This window comes from Protopterus annectens, chromosome 6.part1, assembly GCF_019279795.1.
Source record: "Protopterus annectens isolate FY-2018-M chromosome 6.part1, PAN1.0, whole genome shotgun sequence".
Classification (NCBI taxonomy): Eukaryota; Metazoa; Chordata; order Ceratodontiformes; family Protopteridae; genus Protopterus; species Protopterus annectens.
Genome location: NC_056738.1, coordinates 197030406 through 197044900, shown reverse-complemented (window position 1 = coordinate 197044900; position 14495 = coordinate 197030406). Strand labels below are relative to the sequence as shown.

General features: G+C 42.4%; 1 protein-coding gene across 1 annotated transcript in view; it reads left to right on the top strand.

The window, feature by feature from the left end:
- The window catches only part of LOC122805472 (adenylosuccinate synthetase isozyme 2-like), a 613428-nt gene that overhangs the window by 372283 nt on the left and 226650 nt on the right, over window positions 1–14495 (top strand). The gene's annotated exons all lie outside the window — the stretch shown is intronic.

Sequence of the window (14495 nt, the reverse complement as noted above, 5' to 3'; positions counted from 1 at the left end):
ATTTCTTTAAGTGTAGCATGTCCAACAGCTCTGGGTTTGACATGGCCTTGTATGCTAAGCAGAGATCGCCTCTGAGTAGACGATATGCGACAGAGTATAGCTGGAGTTTTTTAAGGCGGTCAGCATAGGCCATCTGCTTTAGGCCTGTGATTCTTTTAGTGAGGTATTTCTGAGGCCTTTCCAGTTGTTGCAGATGTCTTGAGAGGTACATACCAAATGGAGCATTGTATTCTATAATGGGTCTAATGAGGGATGAGTACAGTGGGACAATGACCTCCTTTTTTCTGTATGAAAAGCCCTTCGTGATGAGATGTGCCACATAGAAGGATTTCCTGACTGTTGTGGCGATGTGGTTATCGAAGGTGAGACCACTGTCCACCTGTGTCCCTAAGTCTCTTATCACACTTTCTGTGTTTAGTGTACTGCCACCTATATGGTAATTCATGGATACATGTTTTTTCCCAAAGGGGATAACAATACATTTCTTGGCATTGAGCTTGAGCCCATGGCTCTGGCACCAAGCATCTGTTTCTGTAAGGCCCTTTTGTAGAGTATCCACATCATTTGGGGATTCAATAATGGCTCCCAGTTTGCAGTCATCTGCAAACTTTGTTAGCCAGAGTCCCTTAGTGTTGACCTGTACTTCAGAGAAGTAGATGCCAAACAAGAGCGTCCCCAGGACTGAACCCTGAGGTACTCCACTTGTCACTTGTCTGGAACTGGATTTGGAGTCGGCTACTTTTACAGTGTGGGTTCTATCAGCCATTTAGCAACCCATTGGGTGACATAGGGATTAATGCCCAACTTAGTAAGTTTATCTATGATTCCAGAGTGGGGGATGGTGTCAAAGGCCTTGGCAAGGTCTAGATAGGCTGTGTGGACCACCTTACCCTTGTCCATGGCTCTGGAGACTGATTCAAAGAAGTCAATCAGGTTCAGGAGACAAGATCGGCCCTTCACAAACCAAAACTGGGTGGGGTCCAGTGTTTGAAGGTTGCCAATGTCTTTGTTTATAAGTTCCATGATAATACGCTCCATGGCCTTGCAGATAAGGCTTGTCAGACTGATGGGACGGTAGTTTCCGGGATCCAAGCTGGATCCCCCCCTTGTGGATTGGGATAACTATAGCTCTGCGCCACTCAGTGGGCATGAAACCTGAGGTGAGGCTATGATTAAACATGACACTTAGGTGAGGTGCCAGTTCATATTGTAGTTCATGTAGTACACAGCCTGGGATGTCATCTGGTCCCATGGATGCTGTATTCTTGGCTTTAGAGAGTGCGTTTTGTACCTGTGTGGCCGTTATTACTGGAATTTGGCAATCTTCCGGTATTGAGATGGGCCATTTAGGGGGTGAGAGTGGGGTGAAGTTGGCACTGAATCGATCTGCCAGGATATTGGCAATATCCTTCGGATCAGTATATTTAATGCCATTCTGTTTTAGCTCAGAGCAGATCTGAGCATTGCCATTTAGATTCTTGACATAATTATAGAATGCTTTGTGGTTGTCTTTGGAATCTTTGGCAATTTTATTTTCGTAACTAGCTTTGGAGGATTTTATGAGGCATCTCAGTTTCTTACTGAGGCTAGTAAGGGAGATGTTCTTCATCTCACATTGCTGCAGTCCTTACACTTGGGTAGTCCGCTGTCCTTGGTCGGCCCGAATATCAAAGTATAAGGCTGACGTCGGTCAAGGCGCATTTGACTGACATCAGAACGTCAGGGTACAAATGCGCATGACCGACGTCATATCCTCAGTCTTTTTTGCCGCATGGTCCGATGCAGAAGCAGCGTTGCAAGTGCCGGTTGGCGTTCTGAAATTGTTCGATTTCGGAGTTTCAGACCGAGTCAAAGTTGGCTAAGTACCTGGGGAATATTTTGTTTTTTTCTTGCCTCAGTGGTTTACCGGATGTCAGAAAAAGTGAATAATTGTATTTCTTGTGGGAAACAGATACCGCAAGACTATCATACTTTGTGTATTCCTTGTTTAGGGCCTGAGCACGACGTTGTTGGGTGTCGCTCTTGTGCTAGATTCAATAAGCGCACTATAAAGAGAAGGTTAGATTGTGCCAGGTTAGTCTTCGGGAAGCGGTGCAATTATAAAATGCCGTCGGATGCTCCGACGCCCGCTTCTTCGAAGAAGCGCAAGGACAAAGCAGTTAAGCCTAGGCTAGAAGAACCGTCTGTACCGGACGCCGGTTCTTTAGAGGTGTCGGTGGAGCCGGTGGTTCCACCGGAGGTTTCTTTGGGATCCCAGGGAGAGACTTTGTTATTGCAGGATGTGGCCTCTCAGGAGGCAGGTCAGGCTGATGGGGCTTCTCAGGTTACTGTACTTCCCTCCCTTCCTAGGGTGGTTAGGCCCTCTCCTTCTGTTTCCAAGGCTTCTCCCAGAGGCAGGCCAGGTTTAGCTTCAGTTGGTGTCACCCCTAGTTCTTCAGGAACTGTGCCCAAGAAGCATATGCTTAAAATGGCAGAAGATTTGATTACTTTGATTAGGGTTCTTTGCCCCTCCTGATAAGAGACCTAGGGTGGAGCCTGAGCTAGGGAGTTTTGAGCAGGCTTGGATGTTTGAGTCTTGGCTGAAGACTTGCAGGAGTATTCCCTTATTCTGATTCTGATGTGGATGATTCTACTCCTTCTGCTTCTCCTCCTGAGGATTTTTCTTTTCAGAAACTCTTCATTCCATGAGGGAGCATTTTAAGTGGGAAGGTCAGGACTTCTCTGATTCCAGGAAAAGGCTTAGGAATTTTTGTTTTACCCCAGCATAGGCCTTTGGCTATACCTCCTGTTTTGGATGTGGTGGAAGATGTTTTTACAGAGGCTTCTCTTAATCCTGATTCTTTGCCTCCTGCTCCTGTTAAACCGGATAGGTATTACAGGGTGCCTGAAGCTCATAAGTATCTTTTAAGAGTCCTAGGGCAGACCCAGAAACTGTTAGTCAGGGGCCTAAAGGTGTTAAGGCTTCTGTTGTCAAGAATCCGGTTCCTACAGATAGAGGCCAGGGCCTTGGATAGATGGGGAAAGAAAGTTTATACTTCTTCCACTCTAGCTATGAGGGCTTTGAATTGCCAGTTTCACATGTTGAAATACCAAAATTATCTCCTTTCTCAACTGAAGTCTAAGGTTGATGCTCTGGCGGAAGGTATTGATTGTAAAGAGTTACAAGATTTAGTACATGTTTCTGAACAGGTGGGTAAGCATTCTTTGCAATGTGGTTTTGATGCTGTACAGGCCTCGTCTAGGGTGGCTGCCACTGGGTCAGTTCTTCGCAGGCACGCCTGGCTGAGGGATCAGAATTTATCTGACCATGTTAAAACAAGGATTTTAGATGCTCCTTTACAATCTGATGTGTTGTTTGGTTCTCCTGTTGAGGCAGTTTTAAAGAAAATGGAAGACAAGGCTAAGTCTATGCAGACTGTTAAAGATTTTTTGCAGGTTCAGCCTCCAAAGTTTAGTAGAAATTGGCCTACTAAGGGGTGGACGTATCCTTCTTATGATTCCCAGTCTAGGGGTAGATCTAGACGTGGCAGGGGCAGAGCTCAGGGCTCTTTCAGGCCTAGAACAGGGAGTTCTCCTGCACAGTCTTCGGGTGAGGGCAGGGGTCAGTCCTTTCGTAAACAGACCCAATGACCTACCTTTTCAGCTGCCAGAACCTTCTCGTCTGGCAGCACCTTTGGGAGGAAGGTTGGCACTTTTCAAAGAAAATTGGAGTTTAATTACCCAAGACAGATGGGTATTGGATATCATTTACCAAGGTTACAGGTTTTATTTCCATACCTTGCCTCCTTTCAAAGGCATGCCAGACGTTCCTCCTCAACAAAGAATAGAGGCTCACAAGCAAATTTCTCTGTTACTCCAAATAGGGGCCATACAGCCGGTCCCTATGCCAGAAGTGGGCCTAGGATTTTATTCTCGCCTGTTCCTAGTACCAAAGAAAGGGAACACGTGGAGACCAATTTTGGACTTATCTATCCTCAACACTTATCTGGACATTCCCAAGTTCAAAATGTTGACGTTACAACAGCTTTTACCTCTGCTGGGCAAAGATCATTGGATGGTAACTTTGGATCTCAAGGAGGCTTATCTTCATGTTCTTATCAGACTGAGTTGCAGGAAGTATCTGCGTTTTCGAGCTGGGACTTCTCATTATCAGTTCTCTGCATTGCCCTTTGGCTTATCTACTGCCCAGAGTGTTCACGAAGGTTCTGGCTCCAGTGATAGCTTTCCTCAGGTTAAAAGGAATACAGATCTATCCTTATTTGGACGATTGCCTGATTCTGGCTCAAGGAAGGGACGAGCTTCTTCATCATTTGGATTATGTGATAGCAGTGCTAAGATGCCTGGGGTATTCTGTGAACGAAATAAAGTCCAGTCTAGTACCCTCTCAGGACATGTGCTTTCTGGGTGTGAGACTGAATACAGCATCCCAGATGGCCTTTTTGACCCCGGACAAACAAAAGAATCTTTCCCTTTACTTTCATCAGTTTTGTCTCATCAGTCCAGGCTGACTGCAAGGACAGTCCTTCAAACCTTGGGGTTCATGGCATCTTGTATTCTGGTGCTTCCCAATGCCAAACTGCATATGAGGAAGCTACAATGGTATCTCAAAAATGTATGGACACAGCACTGCCAGGATTTGGACACTGTCATTCAAATAATACCTTGCATTCTAAAGGAATTGTTGTGGTGGGCTCAGGAATGTCACCTAAACAAGGGACTCTCTGTGACCCGGCCAGAGGCGAGTCAGATTCTAACGACAGATGCCTCAGACAAAGCTTGGGGAGCTCATCTGAATGGAAAGTGGATACAAGACAAGTGGCCTGCCAGACTACAACATCTACATATCAACTTGAAAGAGATGTTAGCAGTTCAGTTTGCATTAATAGCTTTCAAGGATTTACTTCTTCCAGGGCAGGTGTTGATTCTAACAGACAACACAACTGTCATGTGGTACATCAACAAGCAAGGCGGGACACATTCTTATCCTCTATGCAGGCAAGCAATGATTTTGTGGGAGACTGCTCTCAGTTTACAGCTAAATCTTCAAGCAAGGTTTCTGCCGGGAGCACAGAACTCCTTAGCAGATGTGTTGAGCAGACAAATTATGGTTCCCCACGAGTGGAAATTGGATCCTCATGTATTTCAGAAATTGACAGTGTCATGGGGAACTCCAGACATAGATCTGTTCGCTTCTCCACTAAACCACCAGCTGCCAAAGTTTTGCACAAAAAGGTTTCATCCCACAGCTTGGAAAGTGGATGCTCTTTCCTTCAATTGGAGCAATCTTCATGTGTATGCCTTTCCGCCTCTGCCTCTCCTCCCAAAGGTACTACTAAAGGCCAGACAAGACAAGCCAAGGATGATTTTGATAGCTCCAGATTGGCCTCGACAGCATTGGTACCCATTACTGAGAAGCCTGGTACGGAAGCCTCCATGGCCTTTGCCTTGATTCCACACCTGTTGTCTCAGGAGGACAGTCATTTGCTCAATGTCAAGCTTCACTCTCTGCACCTAACAGCCTGGCATATTCTGTTTTGAACCATAGTGGGCCTCCACTTCCACAGCAAGTTCTGAATGTTATTTTGGAAGCTAGAAGGCCTAGTACAAGGAAAGTGTACGCAGATAAATGGAAGAGATTTTTATTTTGGAGTGCAGCAAAGGATTTTTATGTTTCTGAGCCTAATTTAAGTGTGGCTCTTCAATATCTTACTGAGTTACTGGACAAAGGTTTGTCCTTCTCTTCTATTAAGGTTCATGCTGCAGCAATTTCGGCTCACTATGATTGTGACCCACCATTGTTTTCTCATCCTTTGTTCAAGCAATTTCTTAGAAGGGCAAAGAATATAAGACCCCCACGAAGAGCTCCTACTCCTGCTTGGGATCTCAATTTTGTGTTGGAGAAACTCACTCTACAACCTTTTGAGCCTGCAGCTACTACTGAATTAAAGTTTTTATCATGGAAGACTGCTTGTTTGTTGGCTATTACCTCTGCAAGAAGGGTTTCTGAGTTGCAGGCCCTTATGGCGGTTGAGCCTTTCTTAATTTTCCATAAGGATAGGGTATCTTTACGTACTAATCCTTCCTTTATGCCTAAAGTGGATTCTAGTGTGGCTTTAAACCAAACTATTCATTTGCCTACTTTTTATGCAAATCCCCAAAATAAAGGGGAAAAGATTTTGCACACTTTAGATGTACACAGGCAGTTGCGATATTATTTGGAGAGAACTAAAGGGTTCAGGCAGTCTCAGCAGTTATTTGTTTCTTTTGCTTTGAGTTCTCAGGGCAAGCCTGTGTCAAAACAAACTATTTCTAAGTGGATTGGGTTTTGCATTGCTTTCTGTTATTCCCATCATGGCAAGGAGATTCCAGCTGGGATTAGGCCTCATTCCACTAGGGCTACTGCCACTGACAGCTTTTTGAGGGGTGGCAACTAAGGATATTTTGGAGGCAGCTACTTGGAGTTCAGTGCATACTTTCTCTAGGCATTATCACCTACCACTTTACTCTAAATCCAGGGCTGGTTTTGCCACTGCTGTTTTGCAGGGCATTTTGGCAGCTCCTGCTTCCTTATAGTTTGGCCATCCTCCCTTACCTCTGCTTTGGGATTCTACCCAAGTGTAAGGACTGCAGCAATGTGAGATGAAGAACATAGTACAGTTTTGTACCTACCATAAATGTAGATGTTCGAAGATCCACATTGCTGCAGTCCAATTTACCCTCCCTCCTTCCCCTCTGTAGTTAGAGGCGGTTGTGTGGGTTGGGTTGTCAATCTGAGGTATATTGTATATATTGTATATATTGTACATATTTTTAGTGCTAGGATGGTTGGTTGTTTGTTTGCTGTCTTTTGGTTTTGACCTTTATTTTTAGGGTCTTCTGACATCTGGGGCAAGAAAAGACTGAGGATATGACGTCGGTCATGCGCATTTGTACCCTGACGTCCTGATGTCAGTCAAATGCGCCTTGACCGACGTCAGCCTTATACTTTGATATTCGGGCCGACCGAGGACAGCGGACTACCCAAGTGTAAGGACTGCAGCAATGTGGATCTTCGAACATCTACATTTATGGTAGGTACAAAACTGTACTTTTTTTGCATCCTGGGATTTTCCTCTTTTCTGCAAAAGTTTCTTCCTTTTGTTGTAAAGTTTGTTTATGGCAGGGGACCACCAGATTGTCTTCCTTTTTTTGGATGAGAGCATTTTGGTTCTATTTGGGATGGCACAATTCATGCATGAGTGGATGTGCTCGTACAGTGCCATAGTGTAGGATTCAGCAGTTGAACGTTCAGTTCCCGTCTGCATGGGTGTCATGAAGTTTGTCACTTCTGACTTGAGTAGCATGAAGTTGGCCTTAGAGAAGTTTTTATGGTGGTTTCTTTACTGGGGGTGGGGGTGGGATGTGGATGTTAAGGGTGATTAGCTTATGGTCAGACCTGACTAACGAGGGGGTGACCATAGGTATGGAGCATTGATTTCCCATGTTGGTAATAACCAGGTCTAGGATATTGGAGCCCCTGGTGGGACTATGGATTAGTTGATCCAGGGCGTTGGAATTTATGAATTCCAAGAACCGTTGCGCAAAGGTGTTGGGACATGAGTAGTTTTCCCAGTTAATGGCAGGGTAGTTAAAATCACCCAGTATTAGGGTGTTTGGTTCTATCTTAATATTTTCCAGTATGTTTAGAAAGGTGTAGTGAGAATCTTGGGGTATTATCTTCTCTTCTTTAAAACACTGGGACCTAGAGTACAGCAAGGTTCTTCAGAGAACCAAGAAAAAGATACAAGTGTGAAATAGTATGGGCAGCCAAGATCATTTGCAATTTTTGCTGTGGGTGAGAAGCTGCTGAGGAGAAACCAAAAATTTTGTTCAGGATGGTCTTCTTTTTGGCTGTTTGTCTCTGATGCCTGTCTGCCTGAAGAATAAGATCATACTAGGTTGTTTATCAGGTATATCATCTGTAGCCTAACTTCATCAGTACCCTGTAGCATGAATGAATACTACATAATTTTGTACCCATTAAAAAGGATTTCAGGGGACAGACTGGGTCAGTTTGCAGTTTCCCATCCACTTGTCCAGGTTGTGCTTAAAGATGATCAGGAAACTACTTTGCTTTACGTCCAGGTGAAATCCATTTCTTAAGAGGGATTTTTTTGAGAGCGATCTGTCTTGCCAGCAAGTTTTATTGTCTTGTAGAACTTCCTTTCAATGGGTATTAGTTTTGCCGATATGTAAGTGGTCGCATTGTTCTGGATCCCTTGAGGCAGGGGAAAGAGATAAGAGAAATGCTTTAAGGTGGTCTGTGTATGGTCTCATTTTTCTTGAAGAAATGCTACAGTCTTAAGTAGAGTCATGTTTTTAGTCAAGTATGTACCGAATAAGGACAGTGTTGTGTTGTGGGAGAATGAGGGAAGAGTAGAAGGGGATAACTTCTTTTGACTTAGTTTGACTTAAAAGGTGTCCACTTTACGTAATCTTTTTATCTATCCAGAATGATTGCAAAGACAGTGGGTGCATGATGATCAAAAAGATAGTTTGCTGTCAAAGTATCCTGATCCCTGATAACAGTCCTTTTAAAGGGTGTCATCTGTGTGGCAAGTGTATGGGTGCCCATGTTTGCTGAAAGAAACAGTACTGCTTTCTTGTCATTTAAGTTAAGGCCGTTGTCCAGGCACTATTTGTTGTTACTTGCTTGCCCCACCTGGAGAATCTGGAAACTCAGCTGTGAAAGGGTTTGACTGGTGCAAGTTTGCAGTAGTCTGCAAATGTGGTAAGCTATAGGACCCTGACGGTGGCCTTGTAACCAGAGAGGAAAATACTGGAGAGAAGTGGCCCCAGTAGCGATCCCTGCAAGGGCACCACTACTGACCACTCTTCAATAAAAGCATGCCCCCATTCCCGTGGGTTACAGTGAGGATTTACGTTTAGTTTTATAGCTTATTGATGGCAGAATATGGGATGGTAACAAAGACCTTGGTCAGGTCAAGACAAGTAGTACGAACCAGTTTGAATGCAAAGTCCACCAGGTTTAGAAGGCAGGCTCTATCTTTAACAAACCTAATTTTAAGTTAAGGACATCAGTGGTCTACAATCTCTGAAGTTATGTACTGACCTGCTTCATTGCTTTACAGAATAAAGCTGTGGAGTCTTGTAGTTATTGAGTTTTTAAGATCAGTGGTGGGTCCTGCCTTGTACAGTAGTGTAGCTAAGAATTCTCTAAAAAAAATGTTGTCACTAATCCAGTGGAGAGGCTGAGATTCAATAGGTTCAGTAATGTCTATAAGGCTGTGCTTAATGCTAATATGAAAACAGCATGGCATGTTGTTTGGCTCCATGGAGCTAGTGTTTTTTGGTCTTTGAGAGAGCCCTCAGGACTTTCTCTAAAATGACCTTGGCGGGGGGGGGGGGGTGGACATGCTAATATGTGAGAATAAAACCTTGGTGGGAGATGGATAAGGTTGTAAAGTTTGAACTAAATTTGCTAATGTCTGCTAGGTCTTTTGGGGAAGAGTATTAATGTGTTAGCTCAGTATATTGCTGGGTATTGCTGTAAGGTTTCTGATATAACTGAAAAAGGCTTTGTGCTTGTTCTTTAATGTAGGTGGCAGTTTTCAATTCATACTTTCCTCATAAGCAAAATCAAATCCAGAATTATTTGGTAATCTTTTTGAACTCTGTTTTAGTTGTTTGAGTGCTAAGTTTGTTATAGGCAGTAAGTTTCTTCCTTTTATTGTATAGCTTGTTTACACTAGTGTTCTACTGTAGGGGTTTATTCCTGAATTTGGCATTTTGTCTCTGGAGGAACAGTGCCTCAATACATGCTTTTTGATGAGCATAGAAAATCTCTAAATGTAGTAATGTGTGAAACGGGACCATCAAGGGAAGAGGGGGTGTTTAAATTTAAATTAGCTCAGTATTCTAAGGCAAATCTTTAACAACCAATTTTGATGGCAAGACAGATTTTATCCTCATAGTGAATGTTAATTAATGGTGGTCAAATTTCATTAAAGATGGGCATCTACAGGTGTAGGTGCATATTGGAGTTGTATGGGCGAGGACCAAATGTAGTGTTTTTGATCTAGTTGGGATGTTAACTAGTTGGTTTATGGTGCTAACGTTTATGAAATCTAGGAAGTGTTGTGCATATATGTTTGTGGTTGTGTGGGTTTCTTAGAATACCAGAATCCTAGAAAATGCAAGGTAACTGGGCCAGTGGGCTATTAACACCTTGCCAGTACCCACCCTCAGCCTCATCTCCCTTTTCGAGGAGAAACCGGCCAGGCCAGTCATACCAGGGGAAATGCAGTTGTTAATCCAATTATCTGCTTCTCCTTTTGAAGGAAGATTGTGAATTGCACTGCTTAATTTGGAGAGTTTGTTTCAGAGAAGTGGTAGGCACTACATGACAAAATTCTCTCTACACCTTGTTTTGTAATTTACTAGATATAGGTCGCAGGTCCTATTATTTGTAGGGCTGTTTGATTTTATTTAGGTACAGGAGGCCTTGTCTAATGGGATCTTATATGGCCCGATAAGCAAGGCATGTACCACTCGTATGGGAGGCTATAGGATAAAGCTCCCAGTCTGTCCTGGTAGTTCAGTTTAAGCCCTTGACCGTTTAATTGGCGGGGGGTCTCCGTGATCTTTCCAATTTGACTGTGTCCGGTGAAGTACATTCCTGACTGGACCTTATGTTCTATGGTGGTTTTTCTCTGTGTGGAATACAAGGTGGTAAGGACTTGTTTTGATCTTAAAGGCATACCTTTTGCAGTGAGTTGTGCAAGGTAACCACTTTTGTAGCATGATTGTCAGATGAGCGGGATTGATACCTCGATCTACATTTTCATTTTGAAGTGATGTGCTTTCTATCCTATAAGCTGAAGAAAGGAATTGTTCTGAAATGTGGCAGTGTTGTACTTCCAGGCATTTAATTTGTCTGTTTTAGTACGAAAATTGACAAATGTAAGCCCATGTTTGAGGGAGACTTTAATGATGCCCAGTTTACAATCATCCATAAACTTTAACCAGCGATCCTTGTTTCTGATTTAGACATCAGTGAAGTAGGTGCCAAGTAGCTGAGATCCCAAGGCATCTATGGAGAACTCTGCTGGTCACTCATGCTGTCTAGAGAAGCACGTGCTACCCTCATTGTGTGGTGTCCTTTAACCAGTTTTCAGTCCATCTAACTACATAGAGGTCAGTTGAGAATGCATTTAGCTTATGGTGGCATGTAGTATAGAATCAGATGCCTTGAAAAGGTCAAGGTACAGTGTATGGGTTGAGTGCCTGTTGTCTAGTACCTTTGTTACCCTCTCAAAATTTACCGGATCTGCCAGACATGATCTACCCTTGACTGTTGAGCTGCTGGGGTTCATGTCCACTGAGATTTGTGATATCAGCATTAGTCCATTATACGTTCCATGGATTTGCGTAGGAGTCTTGCCAGACTAATGACCCAGTAACTTCCAGGGTCGTTAGTAGGGCCAACTTTGATGTGGCATCACTACAGCTGTGCTCCATCCCTGAGGGACAAAGCCAGTTAAGGCCAGGTAAAATACATAAGGGAGTGAGTCTAACAGAGCTTGTTTAGTGCTGCTTCTTAGGCAGTCTGGTACATTATCAGATATTATCAGATCCTGTGCAGTATGTGCGTTTCATTTTTGAAAGTACTTTTAGTAAATGTTCTTTGGTGGTGGTTGGGGGGGACCTTCAGGGATATGTGTGTGGTTTGCACTAGGGTTTGGTTTGCTAGAATGCTTGCAGTATTCACTGAATCTGAGTGGTTCCAATTTGAATGAGCTCTGAGCAATGTTGAGTGGTGGTCTTTATCTTTCTGATGTAATTAGAGTTGTAGTTTTTTGGTTTCGATGCTAGTCAGAGTTCATTGAATTCTTTCCTTTCTTGTAGCCTTTTTCAGTTCCTTTAACTTCCTGATGATGTCCCTGATTTGAGGGACATTGGTTCTGCTGTATATTTTGATATGTTTTTAACTATGTAATCTATGCTTCTGGTCCAACATGCTGGCTTCCTCTTAAATTTCCCATTTTGTTTCATCTTCTTGGGATAACCAAGTTCATACATTTATTCAGGTAGAATATAGTTAGTCTGCATAAGCATTTGAATAATCCGTATCTTGGGCAATATAACTATATATGAATTTTGAGACTTTCTCATAGAATTTTGTAAGATGTGTACATTCAAAGTATTTGAATTCAGTAGTATTTCCATCTGAAGGATTAGAGATTTTGATTGAGAAAGTCACTAGTTTGTGCTCAGACTTCAACCGGTGAAGGAAATACTAATGGAATAATACACATAGATTGTATGTTTTGTAAAGATGAGGTTAAAGATTTTTTGGTTTCTAGAAGGTTCTTTGACAGTTTCGTCCAGGGAATTCTTGTTTATGTAGTTTGAGATGTTTTGGCCATGTCTCAATTTGATGTGTAGGTTTCCCAGTTAATCAGATAGGCTGCTAGAATGATGGAGTTTCTATTTATAGGAAGCGGAGGTATTTTAAGTTAAATTTGTAATACTTTGTAGTTATTGTGTTTACTGTGACTTATAAAATTCAGTAAGACTTGGGACCTAAAGAATGCTACCACTATGCAAAAATTTTGTCTGATAATTTCGCCATTTACACTTTAGTAACCCCGATAGTTCCAGGGAGATGGACATTTGTTTGAAGTATGAAAACATAATTTGATTCTCTAGAAAAAGCTTAGGCTCTGCCCATTGGAAGTTTATAATGCAAACTTCCAGAGATCAATTGCAGGAAATTAATGAAAAAAAAGGAGGCTGTGCTGTGTGTGCATCTTCTCAAAATATTGTCATCATATTTAGCTTTTAGCAAAGTCCCACATGCACAGTGAATGATTCATTTCCAGTACATTGTTGCACAGTCTGGAGGAAAAAGCTGACTAAGCTGGCTACTTGTAGTCTGTCATTTCACTTTCTTGTAGTAACAAATACCAAATGAGCTTAATCTTGATAGTCTACTGTTTTGGATCCATATTTCATTGCAGACTCCTTTGGTAAGTGAGACTTGTATTGAGTGTGCCTGCTGATATGTTTGGCATCCAAGGCTGTACGAGCTTGGATTGCCTTGTCAGTTGCTTCTCATCCCATGAGGGAGTGGTCAAATGCTGGTTTGCCATATTGTAAATGTAAGTCTGATAAGGCTAGACATGTGTGCTTCTGCTACTTAGTATATACTAGCTCAGAGATGGCAGTACCTCAGAGTAAGTGGAATACTTTAAGAAAATGCATTCTCGATGTTTGGAATCTTCTCTCTTCACACTTTAAAAGTTGCCAATCTAGGCATTACAATTTCAGCAAGTACCTATATAAGCCCTGCTCGCGTTCTTTAACCCTTTATGCTGGTTGAGGGGGTTGAAACTGAGGTTTTGCCAAAGTCCTGTGGAAGCTGGGGTGGAGTTTCCTCCTGTGGTTTGCCTGTTTCATGTGGGATGACGCAGGTTGATGGAGAAAAGCTTTATTTTGGCGGTGAAGTTAAGTTCATAGAGCCTATATGGTGTGTTGCGCCCTCTTTGGTAAAACCTCTTCAAGAATTTAGAATTAAATCTGTAACATCAGCCAAGGAAAAAAGACTAGAATATTTTCTGATTGGTTTTCTTGCCAATTTTTTTTTTGTCTTCTCTGCTTTGTGGTTTAGGGCATTTTTTTTTTCCTTTAAAGTTTGTACAATTTATTTATTTTTTTTTTGTACTGATACTGAGAAGAACTGTAGTGATAAATGCATGAACTAGTTTGCTTTACTGAGATTTCGCTGCCAGCTTCAAAGATAGTCTACTTTGACGATAAATGCAGCATTTCCTATTCCAATACTTTTAAGCAGGTTTGCAGTGCTGCACTTATTAAACTGCTATTGAGTTTGTTTTTTGTCCTCATTGGTTTCATTTTCTTTGCATTTGTTGTCATTGAGTGCAGATTAATTTCTTCCACTTTAAAAAGGGAAGTCCTACTTAAGAAGGTTCCCTGTTGAAATGAATGCTGTAGCTAGAGCGAAAGTTGTGCATACCAAGTCTAATGAGCATAACAGAAGGAGATTTATGGCAGAGAATGGGTCTATATTAAATCATAGAACATTTAGAAAAGCAAGCGATTATATATTGATCCCATGTAAGCGAAAGCTTACAAACTTGATTGCTTAGAACAGCTGTTTTTATCCCCAAGGGAAAAAAATCGCTGTTCCAAAAAACAAAACACTTATAAAGTGGGGGGGCTTCACCCCACACAACCCCTCACGTGGGGGGCTGTGCCCTCCACACCTGCCCTACTTAAATAAACCAACTCCGACATCGTACTACAGTGGCTAAAATGGGAAAGTAACTGACGCGGCCAGCGATTTTCTTTCCCAGGGAAAAGAATTTGCTTATATGCCGCTTCGTCATTTTGCCTTTTCTTCTTTTCAAGTTCGACCAAGACGCATTCGAAAGAATGCATCTTCGGTTATCTAATAAGAACCCCAGAGAACT